Consider the following 26,901-nt stretch of genomic DNA (forward strand, 5'->3'; position numbering starts at 1 on the left):
TGGGTTGGACACAGTCCCTGTCCCTGCCCCACATGGAGTTCACAGTCTTTCTTAATGCCCATTTTAAAGATGAGGGAACTGAGCCCCAGAGAAGTGAAGTGACCTGTCCAAGGTCACACAGCAGACTGGTGACAGAGGCAGAATTAGAACCCATGATGTTCTGACTCTGGTGATCTTCAGCACCTAATACTCTTTAGAGTTGAAATATTTGTTAAAGCCAGTATGTCTGCAGCTGCTCCCATTTATTTTTCTAGTGATAAGCAAAATTCCACTCTGGTGGGTAGTCTATTTATGGAAGCCTAAAATTGTCTCGGTTCCTCTGAGCTGCACTGAGGGGACCCAAAACGTGGGATTTGGATTTGACCTTGGACAAGTCACTACACTTCTCTGTGCCTCAGTTTTTTTCATTATAAAATGGGGATTCAATACCTGTTTCCCCATTCATTCATTCAATCATATTTATTGAGCACTTACTGAGTGCAGAGCACTGTACTAAACACTTGGGAGAGTACACTGTCGCATTAAACAGAAACATTCCCTGCCCACAGTGAGCTCATAATCTAGAGCCCCACATGAGACAGGGACTGGGTCCAACCTGATTAACCTGTATCTACCCCAGTGCTTGACACCTAGTAAGCGCTTAATAAATGCCATCATCACGCTTATTACATCTATTATCATTATACTATGATTACTGTTAGATCAGAACTCTGGTTTGGATTTAGAGTTATCCATCAGCCCTAAGGAATGGAATTTGCTAGCCTGCTAATGGATTCTCTATTTCCATAGCTCTTGGCTTCCCCTCTAGACTAAGCTCCTTGTGGGCAGGGAATGTCATATTTTACTCTCCCAGTGCTCTGCCCATAATAAGCACTCAATAAATACAACTGTACTTATTGATTGATTCACAAAGGTACTGAAATCAACTGACTTCAGGCTCCACTTTCTGAAGGTCCTTGGAATTTCCAGGCAGTGACCGGGAAGAGTTCAGACCGCCCTGATTTCAGCAAATTGCTATATTCTATCCCCCGGCAATATGAGAGGTAGCCGTGAGCCATAGGAGAACCCGTGTCCTGAGACCTTCTTCCAGGCTGTTGAAGGGCAAGAGGACGTAGAGGACGTTCAACTCTCACTTGAGGTTCAATGGGCTGACAATTACCTATATACCCTTTTTCATGGCCATCCCTACTAAGAAATTTCAGAATAACGAATACATTTGGCTGGTTCCCTGGAGATTATAAATGATTTCTCAGAAAAGGCTCATACACATTTTTTATAGATTGTTCTCTGGAATTAATCTAAAGCCACGGTACTTTCTGCCCTTCTCGACTATCTCTATCTCTTATTAGGGACCGCGTGGCATTTCGGCAGAATAATTCAATGCAATCTGAGGGGTTTATGTATGTTTCATCTCATAGGCTCAGTCTCGTTTCATGCTGCAGTCAGAATTGAATACTCGTCTTCACCATCAGGCCGGGAATGACCTTCCGTTTGAAGTCAACACTGCTGATAGGTCGTATCCATGAGTTCAGTGGTCATTTGGAGTGAATATCTGGTAAACCTGCTCTCTCTGCCCATGGAAACATATTCGTGCACGTTTGCACAGAGCACATAAGCAGCGCGGCTTAGTGGATAGGGCACGAGCTTGGGAGTTCGAGGTCATGGGTTCTAATCCCGACTCCTCCACTTATCAGTCATGTGACTTTGGGCAACTCACTTAACTTCTCTGTGCCTCAGTTACCTCGTCTGTAACCGTGAGCCCCACATGGGACAACCTGATTACCTCATATCTACCCTAGCGCTTAGAACAGTGCTTGGCACATAGTAAGCACTAACAAATACCATCACTGCTATATTCTGTCCCCTCGAGCTTTGGGGTGAGAATTTCCTAGACAGGAATGCTTAAAGAGAGAAATGTATTTCTTGGTGAGGATGACATTTTTTTTAATGGCATTTGTTGAATACTGACTGCATGTCATATACTGTTCTAAGCTCTGAGATAGGTACAAGTTTATCAGATTGGACACAGCTCATGTCCCACAGTGGGCTCACGGTCTTAATCCCCATTTTACAGATGAGAGAACTGAGGGAAAGAGAATAATAATGACTGTGGCATTGGCTAAGCGTTTACTATGTGCCAGGCACTGTACTAAGCGCGGAGGGGGAATAGGAGAAGATCTGGTCGAAAACAGTTCCAGTCCCTCATGGAGCTCACAGTCTCAATCCCCATTTTATAGATGAGGTAACCGAGGCCCAGAGAAGTGATTTGCCCAAGGTTGCACGGCAGACAAGTGGTGGAAGCGGAATTAGAACCTTTGCCCTTCAGACTCCCAGGCCTATACTCCATCCACTAGGCCATAAGCGACTTGCTCAAGGTCGCCCGGCAGACGAGTGGTGGAAGCGGAATTAGAACCCCAGCTCTGCCACTTGTCAGCTGTGTGACTGTGGGCAAGTGACTTCACTTCTCTGGGCCTCAGTGACCTCATCTGTAAAATGGGGATGAAGACTGTGAGCCCCACGTGGGACAACCCGATTCCCCTGTATCTCCCCCAGCGCTTAGAACAGAGCTCTGCACATAGTAAGCGCTTAACAAATATCAACATTATTATTATCATTAACCCATGACCTTCAGACTCCCAGGCCTATCCTCCATCCACTAGGCCATAAGTGACTTGCCCAAGGTCGCAAGGCAAGTAAGTGGCAGAGCCAGGGTTAGAAACCAGATCTGTCTCCCAGGCCCGTGCTCTTTCCGTTAGGCCTTGCCGCTTCTCAGTTGCAATATTTGTTAAGTGCTGTTTATGGGCCAAGGACTGTACTTCACGCTGGGGTAGACACAAGATAATCAAGTCAGGTACAGGTCTTGTCCCGCATGGACAGAGAGCAGAGTGGGCTAGTGGGAAAAGCACGGGCACGATATTGTTGCCGTGGGCCCTGTGCGGCTCAGGAGACGTTAGAGTACCATCGGTCTCCCGAGCCCGCTGTCCTTCAGCTAACATTCCTCACACCACATTCTCAGCTGGAGGGTACGACTTTTTCAAAAGGCCCAAATTTGAGCAAACTGCTGAGGTTTCCCAAAAATGAAGTCAGTGGGGTTTGGAAAAGGTGCGCTGTCTCTCTTGTCCTGATTTATTTTCTCCTTTCGAGTTAAAAACCCATTCCGGGAAAGGGAGCTCTCAAGGTCTCTACTCGGGTAAGAGTTTCGTCTTTGGTCTGCTCCCGTGTGGTGACGGTGGAGTCTAATTTCAGAAATAACGGGGCAGCCTTGCTTCTGAATCTCGAGGAAGAATTGATCATAGAGCTAACAGCTTGCACTATGCCACTCACAATCTTCCAGTCACCCCCCGGGGAGTGAGAATTTTTTTTTTTTTATGATTTTCGTTAAGCTCTTACTATGTGCCAGGCACTGTACTAAGTGTTGAGGTAGAAGATGTTGTTAATAATTATTATAATAATAATTACTATTATGGTATTTGCTAAATCCCCTCTCAGGGTGGCACCGGGAGAGTTTCCAGTCCTCTCCCAGTTTCGACTATGGGAGGGAGAGTGAAGCAGGGCTACCCACTCCATTCCTAGCTTGGCCAGTGGCTAGCGAGTGGAAGGGCATCTGCTACAAGGCAAAGCTCAGCCGTGCTGAGCAGCAGAGGAGTGGGAGAGAGTCAGAGGTGGAGACTCAAGTTTACCGCATGGAAGGAAGCAGTGGTGAACCACTTCTGTCTTTTTACCAAGAAAACTCTACGGATCCACGACCGGACCGATTGCTGATGGAAGTGGGGCGTTCTGGGAGAGATGTGTATCCATGGCGTCGCCATGGGTCGTAGATAACTCGAAGGCCCAAGACAAGACTTAAATGCTTCCTATGTGTCAAGCACTGTTCTAAACTCTGGGGTAGATACAAGTTCATTCATTCATTCATTCATTCATTCATTCATTCAATCGCATTTATTGAGTGCTTACTGTCTGCAGAGCACTGTACTAAACACTTGGGAAAGTACAAGCCAACAGTAAACAGGTGGGTCACAGTCCCCGTCCCACATGGGGCTCACAGCCTTAATCCTCACTTTAAGGAGGAGGTAACTGAGGCCCAGAGAAGCGAAGTGACTTGCCCAAGGTCACACAGCAGATGTGTGGTGGAGCCGGGATTAGAACCCAGGTCCTTCCGACTCCCAAGCCCTTACCCAATCCACTAAGGCAAACTGCTTCTCATATGAGATCATCAGGTTGGACACAGTTCATGTTCGACATGGGGCTCACAGCCTTAATCCTCATTTTACAGATGAGGTAACTGAGGCCCAGAGAAGGGAAGTGACTCACCCAAGGTCACACAGCAAGCAATTAGCAGAGTGGGGATTAATAATAATAATAATAATAATAATGGTGGTATTTGTAAAGTGCTTACTATGTGCCAAGCACTGTTCTAAGCGCTGGGGTAGATACAAGGGAATCAGGTTGTCCCATGTGGGGATCACAGTCATAATCCCCATTATACAGATGAGGTAACTGAGGTAGAGAGAAGTTAAGTGACTTGCCCAAAGTCACACAGCTGATAAGTGGCGGAGCCAGGATTAGAATCCACATCCTCTGATTCCCTGCCCCATAATCTTTCCACTAGGCCATGCTTTTTCCCACGTGTGCATAACATCCTTCACTAGATGTGTCATCTCCGAACACAAAGGACAGCTCTATAATAATAATGTTGGTATTTGTTAAGCGCTTACTATGTGCGGAGCACTGTTCTAAGCGCTGGGGAAGATACAGGGTGATCAGGTCGTCCCACGTGAGGCTCGCGGTTAATCGCCATTTTCCAGATGAGGTAACTGAGGCACAGAGAAGCGAAGTGACTTGCCCACAGTCACACAGCTGATAAGTGGCAGAGCAGGGAGTCGAACCCGTGATCTCTGACTCCGAAGCCCAGGCTCTTTCCACTGAGCCACGCTGCTTCCCCAACGCGGCTCTACGCGTGGCCAGGGATGAAAGACAAAGGATTTTCGGGCTCAGTGGACACCCAAGGCAAAGGGAAAGCCAAGGGGTCACAAACAGAAATTCCAATGTCGATTTGTGTCCCCGTCCGTTTTAATTCGGCTGATTCTCTCTGAACTTCACGGGTGAAAAGTGGGAGTTAATGAAGTGACCCCGCTGGAAGCCCCGGGCTGCCTGGATGGTTTTAAAATAGCCCAGAGGGGATTTCTGGGTTCACTGCTTCGTTGAAATGAACATTCCTTCCGTTCTGGCTCTCAAGTCGGGGTGACCTTGGGTGTCACCCCAAAGGAAATACTGGGTGGTGCTTACATGTCTAGTGGTTGAGGAGGAGTTTTAATGCCAGTGTTCTTTTCAGAGCTTAAGCAGCGTGACCTAGTGGAAAGAGCAAAGGCCTGGGGGTCATAATAATAATAATAATAATAATGTGGGTATTTGTTAAGCCCTCACTATGTGCCGAGCACTGTTCTAAGCGCTGGGGTAGACACAGGGGAATCGGGTTGTCCCACGTGGGGCTCCCAGTCTTCATCCCCATTTTCCAGAGGAGGTAACCGAGGCGCCGAGAAGTTGAGTGACTTGCCCGAAGTCACGCAGCTGACCAGTGGCTGAGCCGGGATTCGAACCCATGACCTCTGACTCCAAAGCCCGTGCTCTTTCCACCGAGCCACGCTGCTTCCAGCTCCTCCACCTGGCTCCTGTGTGACCTCGGGCAAGTCAGTTAACTTCTCTGTAGCTCCGTTACCTCATCTGGAAAATGGGGATTAAAATCTGGAGCCCCAGGTGAGAGATGAACTGTATCCAAACTGATTAGCTTGTATCCATTCATTCAACTGTATTTATTGAGCACTTACTGTGTGCAGCGCACTGTACTGAGAGCTTGGAAAGTACAATTTGACAACAGATAGAGACAATCCCTACCCAACGACGGGCTCGCAGTCTAGAAGACAGGCTCACAGTCTATCAGTACAGTCCCTGGCACAGGCTTACCAAGTTCCATAAAAAAGTAATGTCTAAGGGAGAGTTTAGTTCAAATGACCAGCGTCAGGCTGAGGAAAATGTGCTCTCGTCCATCACGGGAAGCAGCATGGCCCAGTCGATATAACCACAGCCTGGGAGTCGGAAGGACTTGGGTTCTAATCCTGCCTCTGCCACTTGTCCATTGCGTGACCTGGAGGAAGTCACTTCACTTCTCCGTTCCTCAGTTCCCTCATCTGTCAAATGAAGATTAAGACTGGGAGCCCTGTGTAGTACAGGGACTGTGTCCAAACCTATTAGCTTGAATCTACCCGGTGTTTAGTAAAGTTCCTGGCACATAATAAGCACGTAATGCGCTTACTTAGGCTCCGCACACAGAAAGCACTTAATAAATACGATTGAATGAATGAATGAAGATCTACAACTTGTGGGAACTAAGTCCCAGCCCGGCACCTAGCGGGGAGGACTCCTGAAAGGAATGCTTCATTGGATGTTCTCCATTTTTTCGTTTTTGATGACATTTTGTACTTACTATGTGCCAGGCACCGTATTAAGCCTGGGGTAGATACAATCTAATCAGGTTGGACACGGTCCATCTCCCACAAGGGGCTCACAGTCTCAGTCCCCATTTTACAGATGAGGGAACTGAGGCACAGAGAAGTGAAGTGACTTGGTCAAGGTCACACAGCAGACAAGTGGTTCAGCGGGAATTAGAACCCAGGTTGTTCTGACTTCCAGACACTAGGCCATGCCGGTTCCCTCCCCAACCAGGAGTAAGCGTCATATTCATTTCCGAGACCTGATTATGAACGGACACCGTCATAGTCGGGTCGAAAATAATCTGCAGATTTACTATGCTTTCTCTAATATTTCTGAATGCATTTTTTCGTTCGCGAGTGATCCAAAAAACAGCTGCACTTAGGGGCCAGAGGAAATGTTTGATACAGAAGAATATGTTTTAACATGTAATCACAAATTACTAAGATATAATAATAATAATAATAATAATGATACTTTCTTCTAAGGTAACCCCTCTCCTCTTTAGTATTCAAATATCTGCTCTTTGGAAACCCGCTAAATAGATAATTGTGCCTTTGAACGTTACAATATTTAAAAGACAGGCATGCGATTTCCTCTTAGTATCCTAATATAGACAGTTGAATTGGATAGCGTTCCTCCCTATTAGACTGTGAGCCTGTCAGTGGGCAGGGATTGTCTCTATCTGTTGCCAAACTGTACATTTCAAGTGCTTAGTACAGTGCTCTGCACATAGTAAGCGCTCAAAAAATACTATTGAATGAATGAGTGAATGGAGCAGAGATGTTTTCATTTTACACTGTCATTTGTAGTGGGTCATTTTCTGTTTGGCCTTTATTGCTGCTGAAGTATATTATTAGATGCATTTGGTTTCTACATAAAGCTACAGGGATCTGAGGTTCCGGTGGAAAGAACACCACACTACGATAAGAAAATTGGAGTTCTCTGACAGGTTTACCTGATCTACCACTTGTGGAGAAATTTTCAATTGTTCTGAACCTCATTTTCTAGGTCTCCAAAGTTACTTTTCAAGTGCTTAGTACAGTGCTATGCACAGAGTAAGCGCTCAGTAAATACCATTGATTGAAGGAATGAATGGAAATTCTGCATCTATTCCTCCCCCATCTCTACGTCCCTGTGATACAATCCTGGGCATGGAGGACTCTGTCCCAGTCAGCTGTGTGACTGTGGGCAAGTCACTTAACTTCTCTGTGCCCCAGTTCCCTCATCTGTAAAATGGGGATTAACTGTGAGCCTCACGTGGGACAACCTGATTGCCCTGTATCTACCCCGGCGCTTAGAGCAGTGCTCTGCACATGGTTAGCGCTTAATAAATACCAACATTATTATTATTATTAATAGGAGATACTAAACCTCCTAATCACGTAGGGTTCCCATTAAGGAAATTCTGGAGCTGCTGGAGAGGGTCTGAGGTCAAAAGCCTTCAATGGAAGGATGCATTCATTCATTCAATCGTATTTATTGAATGCTTACTTTGTGCAAAAAACTATACTAAGCGCTTGGGAAAATAGAATACAACAACAAACAGACCCATTCCACGCCCACAACGAGCTGGCAGCCTAGAGGGTGGAGTGCTTAGTCTCTACAAAAGGGGTCGGTTACGCTTTTGTACAGAAGAGCTGAACAAAATGGAAGCTTTGAGGAGTTTGGTACTCAACGTGTCTATCGTACATTTAAATACTCATCCACGGAGTTTAATTTATGGTGAATTGAGTGGTTCTAAACACCTCATACCTGTCACTTGTATGTTTTGGGACCTTGGGCAAGTCACTTGGCTACTCGGGACTTCAGTTAACTATCTGTTAAATGGGGATTAAGACTGTGAGCCCCATGTGGAACACTTTCCAAGCGCTTAGTACAGTGCTCTGCTCACAGTAAGGGCTCAAGAAATATGATTGAATGAAAGAATGTCCAACCTGATAATAATAATAATGATAGTATTTGTTAAGCACTTCCTAGTGCTTAGAACAGTGCCTGGCACATAGCGAGCACTTAACAAATACCATAAATAACAAAAAACTAAACAAAACCCCTCATCTATACACACACACGCACCAGCTTCTTCTTATTAACAAATACCAAAATTAATAACAAATGCCACAATTATTATTATTATCAGCTTGAGATACACATCTGATTCCAAGAAGGACCTGATCAATCAGTGGTATTTTTTGAGTGCTGACTACATACAGAGAGCTCTATTAAGAGCTTGGGAGAGCACCGTACGACAGAATTTGTGGTCGCATTCCCTGACCATAATGAACAGATATGGTTACTAGGCCAGAGTTGGCAAAACCTTAGTCTGGAGGTTAGGTTGGAAGAAGGGAAAACTACACAGCGGTCAATTCAGTGAGTCTTAAAACAGTAAGGACTGGCTCCAGTGCTCTATATTTTGGAAGTATGATGATGCGGCCCAAAAGTTAGTAAGCAAGCTCATTTGCAGAAAGCAGGGGGAGGGTCGGGGGCTGGGCAGAGACTCTTGCAAAGAAAAAGTGGAAAAAAGTGGGGCGGTCAAAATGTATTAAAGTCATCCAAAAAGGGATTTTTTTAAAAAAACCGGTATACCTGTTTTAATGTGTCTGATTCGCCCGGGATACTTTCCTTGAAAACCTACAAAAACCTCTAGTATTTCTCCAGGCTTTCTTTTATTTTTTTTGAATTTGGGGCCTTTATATCACTCAGCTATCCATTTACCATGGAGATGGAAGCCACTGCCTGAGGGATTCATCGACTTTTCCTCAGCCCCTTCAGACAGCCCAAAATGGGAGACATCAGGTAGAAGTTTTGTTATTTGCAAAGAAAGCATAATGACTCAGAACCATTATATCTGCCCTAACCCGCCAGAAAATGATATGTGGTCTCAATTTGAGATTCTCCTCCTCCATTTCCCGCTGTTTCCCTTCACTTTCCCAGAGAGACTCCTAGAGTCAGTCTTTCCTAGGCTTAAACCTAGTGTGTGGGGGGACGGGAGGGGTGCGAGTGGAAAGCATACAGACCCGGGAGTCGGAGGAGCTGGGTTCTAATCCTGACACAGTCACTTGTCCGCTGAATGGCCTTGGGCAAATCACTTCACTTTTCCGGGCCTCAGTTGCCTCTTCTGTAAAATGGTGATTGTGTGAGCCCCGTGGGGGACATGAACTGCGTCCAACACTTGCAACTACCTCAGTGCTCAGTACAGTGTCTGGCACATCGTAAGCATTTAACAAATACCATAAAAACCCCCCCAGAAAAAACACAAGATGTACCAGACCTAGATCCAGAGGCACTGTCCTAACAAAGGAAGAAAATATGGGGTTTCATTCATTCAATAGTATTTACTGAGCGCTTACTAGGTGCAGAGCACTGTACTAAGCGCTTGGAATGAACAAGTCGGCAACAGATAGAGACGGTCCTTGCCGTTTGACGGGCTTACGGTCTGGATGAGAGGCCAGGGTGGGGACACGATGGCTCTCAGTCATCAATCAGTCACATTTACCGAGTGTTTTCTGTATGCAGAGCACTGTACTAGCCATATGGGAGAGTACAAAAAGTTGATAGAAAAGCTCCCTGCCTTCTCAATCATGTCTGAGTTCTGTTGACATTGCCACTGACCTGGAACTCTCTTTTTGATTAGGCTTGTCAAAACAAAAAATGAAAATGAATTCGGCATCGTGAAACGCCTTTCTCCATTGGGAAAATGTAAATTTGAAATGATTTATTACATATTTCTCTTCCCAAGAGGGAAAAATAGATCTGCTAGAATGTTTCTTGTGGCGGAGGCCAGAAACATGCCATGTCCAAATGTTTATGGAGGTGGAACACTTGTTCCGTGGGAAATAAAAATCAGGAATTGAGTGGAGTTTCACCATAAATTGAAGATGCAAATTTCTAATCTCCAGGCAATCTTCTATCTCTCTGATACCCTAAGGATATTTTATTTCACTTTCCACTAGAAACATCATTATCTCTATTAACTGAGATAGTTGAGTATAAAATTCACTTCTGTAATTTACAGGAAGACCGACAAAAAGAAAAATCTTTACTCTGCAAGGAGAGAAGAGGCATGGATGGAGGAATAATGATCAACAGGGAAGAGGGAAAAAGTTTTCCTTTGTTTGTTTCAACCCATTTCTTCCACACCAAACATTCCAAAGGACTTTGGAAAATGCTTAGGAGGCAGAGATTTGTCAACTTTATAGAGTAACAAAGCAATCCCTTACACTCTGAGGTGCCCTCAAAAGATCTCTCCTGTCGCTTGTAATCAGTCAATGGATGATATTTATTGAGCGCTTACTACGGGCAGAGCATTTACTGAACGCTTTGGAGATTTCGGTACAACAGAATTAGCAGAGATGTTCCCAAGATGAGCTTATGGACTGGGGGAAACAGACATCCATATGAATGAATAAGCTCAGTGGAAAAGAGCCTGGGCTTCGGAGTCAGAGGTCATGAGTCCGACTCCCGGCTCTGCCATTTGTCAGCTGTGTGACCGTGGGCAAGTCACTTCACTTCTCTGTGCCTCAGTTACCTCATCTGGAAAATGGGGATTAACTGTGAGCCCCACATGGGACAACCTGATTACCCTGTATCTACCCCGGCGCTTAGAACAGTGCTCTGCACATAGTAAGCGCTTAACAAATACCAACAAATACCAACATTATTTACGTCATCTGTAAAATGGGGAGTAAGACTGTAAGCCCCATCTGGGACAGGGACTATGTCCAACCCAATTATCTTTTGTCTATCCCAGGTCTTAGAACGGAACCTGTAATGCAGTAAGTATTTAACGAATACCACTATTATTATTATTATTATTATTAGAAGACAAATACAATTTGAGTTTAGAAATGAACACTCAATGTTACAGAGTTGCTAGACTGGACCAGTTACACTGCAAAGGAGGTCTGTTCAGGTCGCGCTGGAAATAAATTGAGGAGACGAGAGCTAAGCTGATGGCATTTGTGTGGATCAATAAAATAATCATTTTCCGGGCCAGAGTCAAGAGGAAAATGATCTTCTTTGGCTCAGTCGCCTTTCAGGGTTTTTGATCCCCTTCATCCTAGAACAAGGTGATGTCAAGAAAGGCCTTTGAGACTTTTTACAGACCTCTGTTAGCTATTAGAAACTCCATCGACTGATTGATTGATTGATTGATTAGAAACCCACCTACCTCTTCAGATCTGCATGGAATCCTTTGTTTCTTTTTTCAATGATATTTGTTAAGCGCTTACTATGTTTCTGGCACCGCATTAAGCTGTGGGGCTCACGGTCCTGACCTGTTGTTGGTGAGAGTCTACGAGGTCTGGGTCTTGAGTAAAGGTAACATGCAAAGTTCTTCATTTCCACAAATCCCTTTTCAACAACCAGACAATCTGTAGTAATAATAATAACGATGATGGTATAATTTTGGTATTTGTTAAACACTTAGTATGTATCAAGCACTGCTCTAAGCACTGGGGTAGATAAGAGTTTAACAGGTTAGACACAGTCTCTCTCCCACGTGAGGCTCACAGTCTAAGTAAGAGGGAGAAGTGAGATTAAATCACCATTGTGAAGTTGAGGAAACTGAGATCCAGTGAAGTTAAGTGAATTACCCAAGTTCACACAGCTGGCAAATGACGAAGCCAAGATTAGAACCCAGGTCTTCCGACTCCCAGTCCCACGAGCTTTCCATAGTAAACGTATATTACATACTAAGCCCTGGGGTAAATGAAGGATAATCAAGTCAAACACGATTGTTGTTCTCTCTGGGGCTCACAGTCTAAGAGGCAGGGAGATATCCTAACCTTAAAAGGGAAGTTAGGGAAGCATCATGCCCTGGTAATTAGAACACAGGCCTGGGAGTCAGGAGAACCTGGGTTCTAATCCCTGCTCCACCACTTGTCTGCTGTGTGAGTTTAGGCACATCACTTCACTTCTCTGTGCCTCAGTTATCCCCATCTGAAAAATGGGGATTAAGACTGTGAGTCTCAAGTGGGAGAGGGATTTTGTCCAGCCTGATAAACTTATCTCTAACCCAGCGCTCAGGGAAGAGCTTGGAGCATAGCAAGTGCTTAACAAATTCCATTAAAAAAAAAAAAAGAGAACAAGCCAAATCTCACTTTCTCCCCAGACTTCTCTGGGGTTAATCTGTCTACAGGGATTCTCCGACTAGTTTACTCATTCGATCGTATTTATTGAGTGCTTACCGTGTGCAGAGCATTGTACTAAGCACTTATTAATAGGTTCTCAGATAATCCCAGAGTAAACATGGGAAAAAATAAAATGCATTACTACATTTCCAAGATGCAAAATATTGACCGAAACATATAAGTATGCTTAAAACAGTCATAAAGAAATTCACTAAATGTAGTTTACAGGATCAAAGGGTGTGGTAAATATGTATCAATATCAGATATTTTGAATTAGATGCTTTAGATAATTCTTTGAGAATAATTATCATCCAAGTCAGGAAAATGACACCAAAAACACTAACAGTCTATCATTAACCTATTGCTGAACAGACAATAAAGACCTATGGAGGAGGGTTATTCATCTCCTTCTCCACATTAAAGTACATTAAAAGTTGAGGAGATGGGGAAAGACGCAGAGTGCGTCGAGAAGGATGGAATTATGAGTTTGACAGATACAAGCAGGTGCATAACCTTGTACTTCTTTAGGTTATCAGTCCAAAGCACTTCGTTCCTTTAAAAAATGGACAGCAAAAACACGGAATCTACGGGAAGATATATTTAGGTTTCACAGTGCTTCTTATTTGCCCAGACTTGAGATTCATTGTTTTCAAAGGTAGGGGGGTTTTCTTCCATTTTAAGGAAATAGCCACTAGTGATTGGTCTACCTCACAAGGATCTGGAGTATGGAGTTCAGTTCATTGGCTTCAGATTCTTGCTTCCTCCAAATCCAGTAAAAATGGGGAGCAGGAGAGGAAAATATGAACGACCTGCAGAAACTGAGGGTAACCAGGGTCCAAATGGCCAGTTTTCCAGCTTGAGCAGAATTATTCACCTTAATTAATTTGGAAACTTATTAATAGGGCTGAAATGAAGTACTGATTAGTAGAGTGAGAAAAAAAATTCCTGGAAAATGTCCCTAAATCTAAAGGGAAATTAATAGGGGTTTGTAGAGGAGAGAGGCTTAGCTTGACTTGAGGGGGTCACTAACGTTCAAAAATAAATAGCTCTCAAAAATGACTTTGGAACTCCATTTTCTGGCCCAGGCACTTGCATGTCATCCAGATGCCCGAAGATACTTTAAAATTTCTTGTTTTGAAAATGAGAGAAGTGGAAAGAGTCAGTTGTTTTTAATGAAAACCTGATCCCTTTGAAAGGGATTTGAGATTTTTTTTCCCCAAGTTCTCCTTATAACAATAATAATAATAATAATAATAATAATGGTATTTGTAAAACGCTTACTATGTGCCAAGCACTGTTCTAAGCCCTGGGGTAGATATCAAGGTAAGCAGGCTGTCCCATGTGGAGGAGTCAGATTAGAACCCATGACCTCTGACTCCCAAGCCCGTGCTCTTTCCACTAAGCCACGATGCTTCTCCCCACTGTGGCATTTCCTTTGAATTGTCCAGGAAATGTTAATTTGATTATGGTTAGAAATAGCTTGGTTTAAGAGAACTCTCCTTTTATTTTATATATATCCTAGGACTTAAAAAATTAAACCTGATGGAATTCCAAGTAGAACCAGCCAGACAGCAAAGTTCCTGATTGACCCCAAGGGAAATCCTCAGTTAAGTGATTCCAGCATGATAATTTTCCGACAGGATCATGAGCCAGAGCTGCATTTGGGTCATTTAAATGTTAAAGTCTCCCTTGCTTTGCAGTGCACGCTTCGTTTGAGAAACTCTGTGTTTAAAGCCATGACAGCAACGTCATTACAAAACACCTATTCCCTGGAAAACATAATTCAGAAATACCCTCCGCCTTCTACGGTGTCCCACCTCTCCCCTCAGGAGAAAATCTTTCTCGCGGAAAGAAACGGTACCGAAATGGAATAAATGGGGAAAGAAAGGCAAATGGACTCGGAGAACAAATGGGACAAACAAGTCAGCAGAAGATAAGTTAGGTTTCTCCCACTATAGTTGGCTGTCAGGGAATGCGTCAATTGCTTGTTTTATTCTTCCCAGGCGCTTAGCACAGCCCACTGTACCCAACGTCTTCGAAAATACTATGGCTACAAGTACTTACACGGGATGCTCTTGCAAGTCATAAGTCACCCATTTGATTAGTAGCAGAGAAATCCTCCAGGGTGTTGAGGCTAAATTTGAATGGAGGCTCCATAAATTCTGCTGATCACTTTTGGCCTCTCCAACGGTCATTCTTTCCAGAGAACTTAGTACCGTGTTGGCAAAAATGTTTTTCAATTACTGTTAATCACTCTCTCCAAGCCACCTGTGTGAGAAACGATGATGGAGAGTACCTGTCGAAAACCACGGATTAGCTTTGCTCCCAGAAGAGAAGCAGCAAGGCCTAGTGGATAAAGCACGGGCCTGGGAGTGAGAAGGTCTTGGATTCTAATCCCGGCTCTGCTACTTCTCTGCTGTGTGACCTTGGGCAAGTCAGTTAATTGCTCTTTGCCTCAGTTCCCTCATCTGTAAAATGGAGACTAAGACCGTGAGTCTTATGTGGGACAGGGACTATGTCCAACTCGATTATCTTGTGTCTATTCCAGAGTTTATAGTAAGCATATAGTAAGCATTTAACAAATAATTATTAGGGGGATTAAGACTGTGAGCCCCATATGGGACATGGACTATGTCCAACCTGATTAACTTGGATCTGCACCAGCACTTAGAACAATGTCTGGCACATTGTAAGCACTTAACAAATCCAACCTCCCCCCCCACCCCCCCCAAAAAAAACACAGCAGGCAAGTGGCAGAGCTGGAATTAGAACCCGTGTTCTCTGATTCTCAGGTCTGTGGCTTCTCCATTAGGTCACACTGCCTCTCCTTCTCCACCCCTCCCCACTCTAAGCTCGCTGTGGGCAGGGAATGTGTCTGTTTATTGTTGTATTGTACTCTCCCAAGCGCTTAGCACAGTGCTCTGCAGAGAGTAAGCACTCAATAAATACCACTGAACCAATGAACAAATTCTCCTGGAGGGAGCAGAGGGGCTTCTGGCTCCTCTCCAAATCAACAAGGGCATCTTGATTCCATTTAGTCACAGGTGAGTCTTTTTCTGTTGTTGTTGTTCTTTAAGGTATTTGTGACACGCATATTACGTGCCAGACACTGTACTAAGCACTGAGATAGATACAAGCTAATCAGATTGGACACAGTCCCTGGACACAGTCAAGACTCTGAATTAAGGAATTTAGATCTTATTTCCACTCATCTCAGTCTGGTGATCTATTCTTGTTAATGATTTATTAGGCCAAAAACCAAAAAAAATCTAGAGGACACCTATCCAGTACAGTTAAATACATTCTGTGGGGGCAAGGGAAGTTATCATTCCCTAAAAGTTTACAGTTTTTTGAGGGAGTCTGAAATGTCAAGTTGGCATGCTGGAGCCAATCAAAATCCCGGTCAATGAGGAAACTCCACCTTGAAGCTAGGGTGCTGAACTGGATCCAAGGACCCTCTCTAGAAGTTCTGGAATATTGCCTGGCCGTCTAGGGCTCTTCCCAGGGTAAAGAACCAGGTCCTTTGGCTCTTCCCACATTCCTTCGCATGGTAACAGAGTTCATAGACCCCCCTTCTCGCTTGTGCCTATGTGTTGACCCAAATCCCAGATCAAGAAGCAGCGTGGCTTAGTGGAAAGAGCGTGGGCTTGGGAGTCAGAGGTCGTGGGTTCTAATCCTGACTCTGCCACTCGTCGGTTGTGCGACCTCGGGCTGGTCACTTCACTTCTCTGTGCTTTAGTTGCCTCATCTGTAAAACGGGGATTAAGACTGTGATCCCCACATGGGACAACCTGATAACCTTGTATCTATCTAGAACAGTGCTTGGCACATAATAGGCGCTTAACAAATACCATCATTATCATTTACTGAGCGCATACTGTGTGCAGAGCACTGTACCCTGCACTGGGGAAAGTACACCATAACAGAGTTGGTGGATACGTTCCCTATCGACGAGACAGACAGCTCGTCTCTTATAAAAGGACAGAGCTTCTTTACAGCACTCAGAGACGTGGTGGGGCCTAGGGGATGGAGCAGGGGCCTGGGAGTCAGAAGGACCCGCGTTCTAAAACCCAGCTCCACCATTTGTCTGCTGTGTGACTTTGGACAAATCGCTTCACTTCTCTGGGCCTCAGTTACCTCATTTAGAAAATGCGGGTTAAGACTGTGAACCCCATATGGGACAGGGACTGTGTCCGACTCTGATAAGCTGGTGTCTACTCCCGTGCTTAGTACAGTACTTGGCACACAGTAAATGCTTAACAAGTGCTTAAAAAAAAAAAAAAAAAGAATAGAGGCACATCCAATCTGGAGGGAAAATACCCCAGGATCATTTAAGACATTTTACATCCCGGTTGCCCGACTTTGGTACTGCTTATGAACGGAGAGAAGGTTAGCGACCGAGTAAGGAAAATCCATGAGGAGGTCGATGCAGCACGAGGTGAATTAAAGAGTCAAGGTGAGGATGGCACTGTGAATACAAAACAGCACAAAAAGCATCAGACAGCAAATCATGAAAAGCTCAGGGAAAGCTCAGGAGAATCAAGAAGAAATTGGTAAACCCTTTCAGGTTGTATTGGACTAGCTGCCGTTAGAGCCGGAGAAGTTGGGAGGCAATCGCTAGTTGGATGATCTGTCCAAATTCACGCAGCAGACAAGTGGCAAGGCTGGAATCAGAACCCACGTCCCCTGACATCCAGACCCGTAGTCTTTCTCGTAAGCAACACGGCTCAGAGGGTAATACGTACCTAAGCCACAGACGAACTAAAAAGGAGGGCAAAACAAACATTTTGTAGACAGGACAAGAATGGTTTCAAATGAGGCTGTGTGCAAAGCACTGTACTATCAATCATATTTAATTGAGCACCTACTGGGGGCAGAGAACTGTACTAAGCTCTTGGAAGAGTACAATATTCATTTATTCATTCAATAGTATTTATTGAGCGCTTACTATGCGCAGAGCACTGTACTAAGCGCTTGGAATGTACAATTCGGCAACAGATAGAGACGATCCCTGTCCATTGACGGGCTTACGGTCTAATCGGGGGAGACAGACAGACAAAAACAATAGCAATGAACAGAATCAGGGGGATGGACATCTCATTAACAAAATAAACGGGGTAATAAAAATATATACAAGCGAGCGGACGAGTACAGCGCTGAGGGGAGGGGAAGGGAGAGGGGGAAGAATATAACTGTAACAGAATTGGAAGATACATTACCCGGCCACAGAGAGCTTTGGGTCTAGAGGGGAAGACAGACATTAATAGAGGTGAATAAATTATGGAGTTGGAATAAGTGCTGTGGGATTGAGGGAGGGGTGAATAAAGGGAGGAAATCCAGGTTCAAGGATGATGCAGAAGGGAATGGGAGAAGAGGAAAAGAGGGCTTAGTTAGGGAAGGCCTCTTGGAGGAGATGGGCCTTCAATAAGGCTTTGAAGATGATGGAGAGAGTGATGGTCTGTCAGATATGAGGAGGGAGGGAGCTCCAGGGCCGAGGCAGGACGCGGGCAAGAGGTCGGCGTGAGACAGAGGAGATCGAGGCACAGTAAGTAGATTGGCATTAGAGGAGCAAAGTTCACGGGCTGGGTTGTAGTTGGAGTACTAAGTGCCTGTCGTCTCCCAGTCGCTCAGTACGGTCCTTGGCATATAGTATGAACTAGGTAAATACAACGGATTCATATGATGTGATGAGGCTTGTTAGGTGGCCAAAGTGGTGGCTATAGCAGTCACCCTCGAGCGGAGACCTCAGGAAGATTCGGGGGGCAGAAACTCGACCTTAAAGACAGATCCGAATGGGATAAATGCATCCGAGCAGAAAGGATCGTCTATTCTTGCACAGAATGCGGAATTGACCGTTGGTCATTTGAGACTTAAATCCAAGCCAAGAAATTGGTGATGAGTCCTAAATTCATTCATTCATTCAATCATATTTATTGAGCGCTTACTGTGTGCAGAGCACTGTACTAAGTGCTTGGGAAAGTACAACACGACAATAAACAGTGACATTCCCTGCCCACAATGAGCTCACAGTCTAGCGTGGGGGAGACAGACATCAATACAGATAAATAAAATGTGGTGATGTGGGTCAAATCCACCTTCTTAATAAATTAATCAATCAACTGAGAAGCCTAATAGAAAGAGCACAGACATTTGAAACCATCTCCAACAAGGAATTTTCACGCGAGAAACTGTTAGTATTTAGCTGAAGCCTAATGATGAATGACATGATCCTTTTTGCATTTAAATAGAAAACTGAATGAAGTTTAATAATAACTGTGGTGTTTGAAAGGTGCTTACTGGGTGTCAAGCACTGTTCTAAGCACTGGGGAAGATACAGGATGATTTGGTAAGACAGGGTCCCTGATGGCACACAGGGCTCACAGTCTGAATAGGAAGGAGAACAGGTATTGCCTCCCCATTTTACAGATGAGGCAACTGAGGAACAGAGAAGTTTCATTCATTCATTCATTCATTCAATAGTATTTATTGAACGCCTACTATGTGCAGAGCACCGTACTAAGCGTTTGGAATGTACAGATCGGTAACAGATAGAGCCGGTCCCTGCCCTTTGACGGGCTTACGGTCTAATCGGGGGAGACGGACAGACAATAGCAATTGTCCAAATCTGTGACTTGCAGGCACTTGGCGGAGCAGAGATTAGAACCCAGGTCTTCTGAGTCCCAGTCTTCAACTCTATCCACTAGGCCAGGCTGCTTCTTCGGTAATCTGTCAGGATGTCTTGTTAATCACCCTTTTCCTCTCAATGTTGTAGTTCCTGAGAGCCCTCACGCCTCCCTGACAGGCAGCTTTTATAATAATGAATTTGTCATTTGTCAGATCTTCCAGAGCTATAAATTCAACCTTATTGATATCCCTATTGGCACAGTGACATTTAGAGCTATAAATATTATCCACCACTTATCCACAAGTGTATAGTTTATCTCAGTGGAGAAATTAATCATCGTTGGCGTGGATTTACTCTTGCATTTGAAGGACTTAACAGATGCTGATTACCTGCTAATTACTATGAACCATCTCTTGCTGTTTACAAACAGTTCTGTTTGGGTTTAAAATTAATGGCAGCTTAGAGGAGGCTAAATCAATTGTATTTATTGAGAGCTTACTGTGTGCACAGCACTGTACTAAGCGCTGGGGAGGGTACAATATAACGGTATGACAGACATGTTCGCTACCCAAAACTAACTTAGAGTCGAGAGTGGGAAACCACCTAAAGTTAAGTGTTTCAATAAGGCAAAGGTATTTTTTTCCCTCCATTTTAGGATTCTCCCTGCCTTTAGAGAAGCAGCGTGGCTCAGTGGAAAGAACGTGGGCTTGGGAGTCAGAGGTCATGGGTTCGAATCCTTGCTCTGCCACTTAGCTGTGTGACTGTGGGCAAGTCACTTCACTTCCCTGGGCCTCAGTCACCCCATCTGCAAAAATGGGGATTAAGGCTGTGAGCCTCACGTGGGACAACCTGATGACCCTGTATCTCCCTCAGCGCTTAGAACAGTGTTCTGCACGTAGTAAGCGCTTAACAAATACCAACATTATTATTTCCTGTGGATCACTTTTTTACGGGGTTGGAGGGAGGTCACTGAGATCATATCGTTTTGACTCAGAACAGAAAGCAGCATGGCCTAGTGGATAGATGACCGGGCCTGGGAATCGGAAGGATCTGGGTTCTAATTCCAGTTCTGACATTTGTCTGCTGCACCACCTTGGACAAGTCACTTCACTTCTCTGGGCCTCAGTTACTTCATCTGTAAAATGGGGATTAAGGGTGCGAGCCCACATGGGACAGGGATTATGTCCAACCTTATTAGCTTGTATGTACTCCAGTGCTTGACACATAGTAAATGCTTAACGAATACCACACGCACAAATAAAGGAGCCAGTGCCCAAGCCGGCAAAGTGCGAGACCTATGCCTGTTTGTGAAAAAAATAAAATCCCGAACCTAATTATGTTTGAACGATCCAGTAGGGACCAAGCTCCTTTACACTAACCTGAAAGGGGGATTGGAAACCAGTTCTTTTTGACGCAAGATTTCTGCTCTAACCAAAATCCATACCCAGGAACCTGTACAGCTGTAGACATGTGGCTTGATTTCTGCATTTTGCATCCATGAGTATGATATTTGGCTGGCTAGTGTAGACATTCTTTCTCTCTTTGTATTCCCTTTTCCCTCCTTAGAAGGAAAGTGATGAATGCTTAGTACAGTGCATGGCACTTACTATTATTAAATTGATCAATCAATGGTATCTACTGAGCATTTACTGAGTGCAGAACACTTTACTAAGTGCTTGGGAAAGTGCAACAAAATTGTTAGACATGTTTCCTGCCCATCAATCATATTTACCGATTGGCATTTATGAAACAGAAAACCAGTTTATTTTTTTCTTTCTCCGTTACCTGTAACTATTTTGTGGCTCAAAATCTAGGGCCAAAAAATAATTCACATCTCTGGGCTGGCTTCACTGCTGGATTTAACTGTTTTGTTTTGTGGTACTCATTAAGTGCTTACTATATACCAAGCATGTACTAAGCACTGGGGTAGATACAAATTTATCAAGTTGGACACGGTCCTTGTCCCACATTCATTCATTGTTATATTTACTGAGTGTTTACTGTGTACAAAGCACTGTACTAAGCACTTGGAAAGTGCAATTCAGCAGTAAAGAGAGACAATCCCTTCCCCTAATGGGCTTACAGTCTAGAAAGGGGGATACAGACATCAGCAAAGTAAACAGGCATCAATAGCATCAATATAAATAGATAGAATTATAGATATATATGTCTATCAAAACAAGTAAATGACATTAATGCAAATAAATAGAATTATCGATATGTACATATATAAACAAGTGTTGCGGGGTGAGGAGTGGGGGCAGAGCAAAGGGAGCGAGTTGGGACGAAGGGGAGGGGAGAGGGGGGTTGAGGAAAAGGGAGGCTTAGTCGGGGAAGAGCTCTTGGGGGGAGGTGAGCCTTCAGTAGGGCTCTGAAAGGGGGAAGAGTGATTGTTGGGCGAATGTGAGGAGGGAGGGCATTTCAGGCCAGAGGTAGGATGTGGGCCAGAAGTCGATGGCGGGACAGGCGAGAACGAGGGACAGTGAGGAGGTTAGCGGCACCAGACGAGCAGAGCGTGGGGGCTGTGTTGGAGAGAGTAGGGAGATGAGGTAAGAGGGGACAAGGTGATGGACAGCTTTGAAGCCAACAGTGAGGAGTTTTTGCTTGTTATGAAGGTTGATAGGCAACCCCTGGCAATTTTTGAGGAGGGGGGGTGACAAGCCCAGAACGCTTCTGTAGGAAGATAATCCAGGCAGCAGAGTGTAGTATAGACTGAAGTGGGGAGAGACAGGAAGTTGGAAGATCAGAAAGGAGGCTAACGCAGTAATCCAGTCGGGGTATGATGAGTGATTATACTAACGTGATAGAGGTTTAGATGGAGAGGAAAGGGCAGATCTTGGCAATGTTGTGAAGGTGAGACCACAGGCTTACTCCTCATTTTACCGATGATATAACTGAGATGCAGAGAAGTGAAGCGACTGGCCGGAGTTCACACGAAAGACAAGAGGCAGAGCTAGGATTAGAACCTAGGTTCTTCTGACGACCAGGCCTGCGCTCTATCCACTAGGCCAGCTTGTTTCTGGCTGGGCCATGCCGCCTCCGGCCTGGAACGCCCTCCCTCCTCAAATCCTCCCAACAATCACACTTCCCCCCTTCAAAGCCTTACTTTGAAGGCTCACTTCCTCCAAGAGGCCTTCCCGGACTAAATCCCCCTTTTCCTCAGGTTCCCCCTCTCCCCATCGCCCTGACTCCCTTCCTTTGCTTCTCCTCTCCCCAACCCAGAGCACTTGTGTATATATGTACATATTTATAATTTTATCGATTTATATTAATGTCTGTTTACTTGTTTCGATGTGTAGATATCTATTGGTTTATACGGATGCTATTGATACCTGTTTACTTGTTTTGTTGTCTGTCTCCCTCCTTCTAGACTGGGAGCCCGCTCTGGGCAGGGATTGTCTCTATTGCTGAACTGTACTTTCCAAGCGCTTGATACAGGGCTCCGCACACAGTAAGCACTCGATAAATACAAGTGAATGAATGGAAATAGAAGGAAACGACAGCATGTGTAAACGCATGGGCAGGGAACAGATGTATCAACTCTGTTATATTGCACTCTCCCACGCGTTTAGTAGAGTGCTCTGCACGCGGTAACTTCCCCTCCCTCTGGACTGTAAGCTCGTTGTAGGCAGGGACCGTCACTGTTTATTGTTGTGTTGTACTTTCCCAAGCACTTAGTACACTGCTTTGCACACAGTAAGCTCTCAATAAATACGATGAAATGAACGATTGAAAGTGCGCAATGAATACCACTGATGGATGTCCGTTAAGTGCAAAAATGGGGGTGTGAGTTCTGCAGTGTGAGTGCTATTGCACTCTCCCAAGAGCTTAGTACAGCCCTGTACCCAGTAAGTGCTCGATAACTACTATTGGTTGATTGATTGACTGATTAATGGACTGTTGAAGTGGCAACTGGGGATTATAAAAGGGATAAAAGTAAAGGATAAAGGGCATATATAGGGTTGTAAAAGAGGGAGGCGTTGAGCTTAGTGCCAAAGCTTCTTGATGGCACATATTTTGTATAGTAATTTTATTGTACACTCCCGTTCTCTTAGTTCAGTGCTCTGCAAACAATAGGAGCTCAATCAACACTACTGATTGATTGATTCATGAGGCTCGATGTGAATAATACGAATTTTATTCCATATACGCAGTGTGCTGCCGTGTCACCTGAAAACCTATTTAAAAACCCGGGTTCCCACCAGCCACGGAGGGCTAACAAATGGCCAATAAGTCCTTTGTTTCAAAATGCAAGGTAAAGAAATTTGGAAAAAAAGTCATTTGTGTGCGTTTTAAAATATGTTCGTCGTCGTGGGCAGGGGATGTGTCTGTTAGATAGTCATACCGTACTTTTCCAAGTGCTTAGTGCTGTGCTCTGCACACAGTAAGCGCTCAATAAGTAGGATTGACTGACTTTCTAAGGGTGAATAGCAGTTGGATGGGGTGTGTAGCCCCGCCAGGAGCGGGGAGGTACTGGGAATACTCTTTGCCAGTTGTCAATTAAGTGGCAATCTCCACTTGCTCCTATTTTCTATAATTTGGGTATAAGGGCCAAGGGAGTTTCCGAGTTGATCTCCATAACAATCAGCCTTTCTACTCTTCATAGTCCTTCAGGCTTAGAAATAAATAGGATCAATAATCAATAAATAGGATTAAATGAATGTTTGAAAGTACTCAATAAATATCACTGATTGATGTCCATAAGTGCTATAATGGGGGTGTGAGTTCTGCAGTGTGAGTGCTAAAGTGGCCTCGAAGCTCCCTATGGGCAGAGAATGTGTCTACCAACTCTGTTATATTGCACTCTCCCAAGACCTTGGGAACATTAGAAAAAACAAATAAGAAGGAGCATTTCTAGTCTTTTACAAAAACAATTTTCATTGCAAGTAACAAAGACACATTTTAATTAGGAAAATGCAAATTGGAAGACGTCACATTCTCATTTGGGTATTCTGCTAACACAACCAACCCCGGGCTTAATAAAGTAACTCGCTTTTAAGACTCAGAAGATAAGATTCAAAATAAGTTGGAATAATCACTAAATTTGAATCTTGTATTTCACGTGAAATACATGGGAAGCTGTGTGGCTCAGTTGCTAGGACACGGGCTTGGGAGTCAGAGGCTGTGGGTTCTAACCCTGCCCCCGCCACTTGCCAGCTGTGCTACTTTGGGCAAAGCACAACTTCTCTGGGCTTCAGTTACTTCATTTGTAAAATGGGGATTAGGACTCTGAACCTAACGTGGCACAACCTGATTACCTTGTATCCATCTCAGGGCTTAGAACAGTGCTTGGCACATAACAAACACTTAACAAACCATCAGTCTTATTATTGGGACACTAAACAACCCTGCAGTTAATCAATAATGCTTTTGGAGAAGCAGTGCGGCCTAGGGAAAAGACCCCAGAACTAGAAGTCAGAATGATCTAGGTTCTAATTCCAGCTGCATCACCTATCTGCTGTATGACTTTGGGCAAGTCATTTAATTATTCTGTAGCCCAGTTCCCTCATATGCAAAACGGAAATTAAGACCGTGAGCCCAAGTGGGGCCGGAACAGTGTCCAACCTATCTCGTAACTACCCCAGAATTTAAAATAGTGCCTGACGCATAGTAAGTGCCTAACAGACGCCATTAAGAAAACAACAACAACAACAAAACTCCTGAAAAGGGTTGAAAGAAAAAAAACATTTAAAGAAGATTTAGAGAGAGTGATGTGATTAAGGAAGATGTGAATAACAAAAAAGTCTAGAGGGACATTCAAACTTTGAGGTTATACTTGCAGTGTTATTAGCCATTTAATTTTCCCTCTAGACTATAAACTCTTTGTGGGCAGGGAACATATGTACCAACTCTACTGTACTCTCCCAAGAGCTCAGTACAGTGTTTGGCGCACCATAAGAACTCACTAAAAACTGATGAATGTGAGGAGGATGGTGATGGTGAAGTGCTTGGGAAAGCACGATACAATGAAATCTCTTGAGGTTACACTTGCAGTGTTATTAGCCATTTAATTTCCCCTCTAGACTATAAACTCTATGTGGGCAGGGAACATATGTACCAACTCTACTGTACTCTCCCAAGAGCTCAGTACAGTGTTCTGCGCACAATAAGAACTCACAAAAAACCGATGACTATGAGGAGGGGGAGGATGGTGATGCCGAAGTGCTTGGGAAAGCACGACACAGTGGAATTCGTAGACCTGGTCTCTGCCCTCAAGGAGCTCGCAGTCTATGGCGGAGTGGAAGGAGCCCGGGCCTGGGAGTCAGAGAACCTGGGTTCTAATCCTGACCTTACCAACTACTTGCTGTGTGACCTTGGGCAAGTCACTTAACTCTTCTGTGCCTCACTTCCCTCAGTTGTAAAATGGCGATTAAACAACTGTTCTCCCTTTTAGACTGTGAGCCTCATGGGGACCAGGGACTGTCCACCTAATTAACTTGTACCTACCCCAGCGCTTAGAACAGCGTTTGACCCATAGTGAGCGCTAAACAGATACCATAAAAAGAGCAGAATTTACAATCAGCTCTACCATCTGGAAGGGCACGGGCTAAACTCGAAAACGCTTACGGTATTGACAGGAAAATGATTTTTCAAATTTCTCAGAGATTATTCCAGCAACCCCTATCACCTTCTCTGCCTCAGAAGCAGAGCGATAAATATCTCCAAGTGAGAGAAATGCTCTGCCAACGAAGGGAACGATTTTGCCTCTGCCTCTCTGTTTTTTCTTTCGGATGGCACTAAAAAAACCACTTTCATCCTTTATCTGGCTCTTCATTAGGCTAGTCATTAGAGTTGCTCCCTAGAAATCTCTCCATATTGTGGCTGGGATGACATCGTGTCGTCTCTGATGAGTGAGTCTGAAAAGATTATCCCCCAGATCACAGCACACCAAGAGAGCCGACCCGTCTATCTAAGTGAATTCTCTAGTGAGCCACGCTTTGAAGTTTCTATTTAAAAGTCTGCGCTAATGACCTGGTAATTGTTTTTTATGGTTTTCCAAGTTAGTCTGGAGTGCTCTGATAGAATGTCAACAACGCGTCAAGTACTGAGACAGAGCTATTGGGAGGGTGACTTGTAGCTTTCCGCTTGGAAATTTGGCCTACCTCTCCAACCTTTTTTGTTTCTGGGCAATTTCCATTTGGAACGCAGAAAACCCCATCATCACCATCCTCATTAGTGTTTACTGAGCGCCTTCTGTGTGCAGAAGGATATATGAGGCACTTGAGAGCATCAAATACAGAAAACTCTATCTTCACACTAGGAATGTGCGCAGCAAATAGGCTCGTATCTTTGATCTCTGTTTCTTCCCCATCTGTAATTTATTTTAGTGTTTGTCTCCCCAGCTAGATTGTAAAATCCTTGAGGTCAGGGACCTCGTTTACTATTTATTCATTCATTCATCCAATGGTGATGTTGAGCGCTCACTGTGTGCCGAGCATTCATTCATTCCATAGTATTTACTGAGCGCTTACTACGTGCAGAGCACTGTACTAAGCACTTGGAAAATACAATTTGGCAACAGAGACAATCCCTACTCAACAAAGGGCTCACAGTCTAGAAATGTGTGTCAGATACGAATATACCGTATGGATCCCGGTGCTTAGACTGAAGCTCGACAAAAGCGCTTAGTACAGTGCTCTGCACACAGTAAGCGCTCAA

At 44.4% G+C, this 26,901-nt stretch overlaps 1 non-coding gene across 1 annotated transcript; it reads left to right on the top strand.

Moving 5' to 3' along the window:
* The first annotated feature begins 3,479 nt into the window (after window positions 1-3,479).
* LOC114816557 lies at window positions 3,480-3,615 on the top strand. The gene has a single exon (XR_003764347.1). It is a non-coding gene; the product is annotated as a small nucleolar RNA SNORA7 (small nucleolar RNA).
* Window positions 3,616-26,901: the final 23,286 nt, after the last annotated feature.

The sequence above is a fragment of the Ornithorhynchus anatinus genome, chromosome 1 (genome assembly GCF_004115215.2).
Source record: "Ornithorhynchus anatinus isolate Pmale09 chromosome 1, mOrnAna1.pri.v4, whole genome shotgun sequence".
NCBI lineage: Eukaryota > Metazoa > Chordata > Mammalia > Monotremata > Ornithorhynchidae > Ornithorhynchus > Ornithorhynchus anatinus.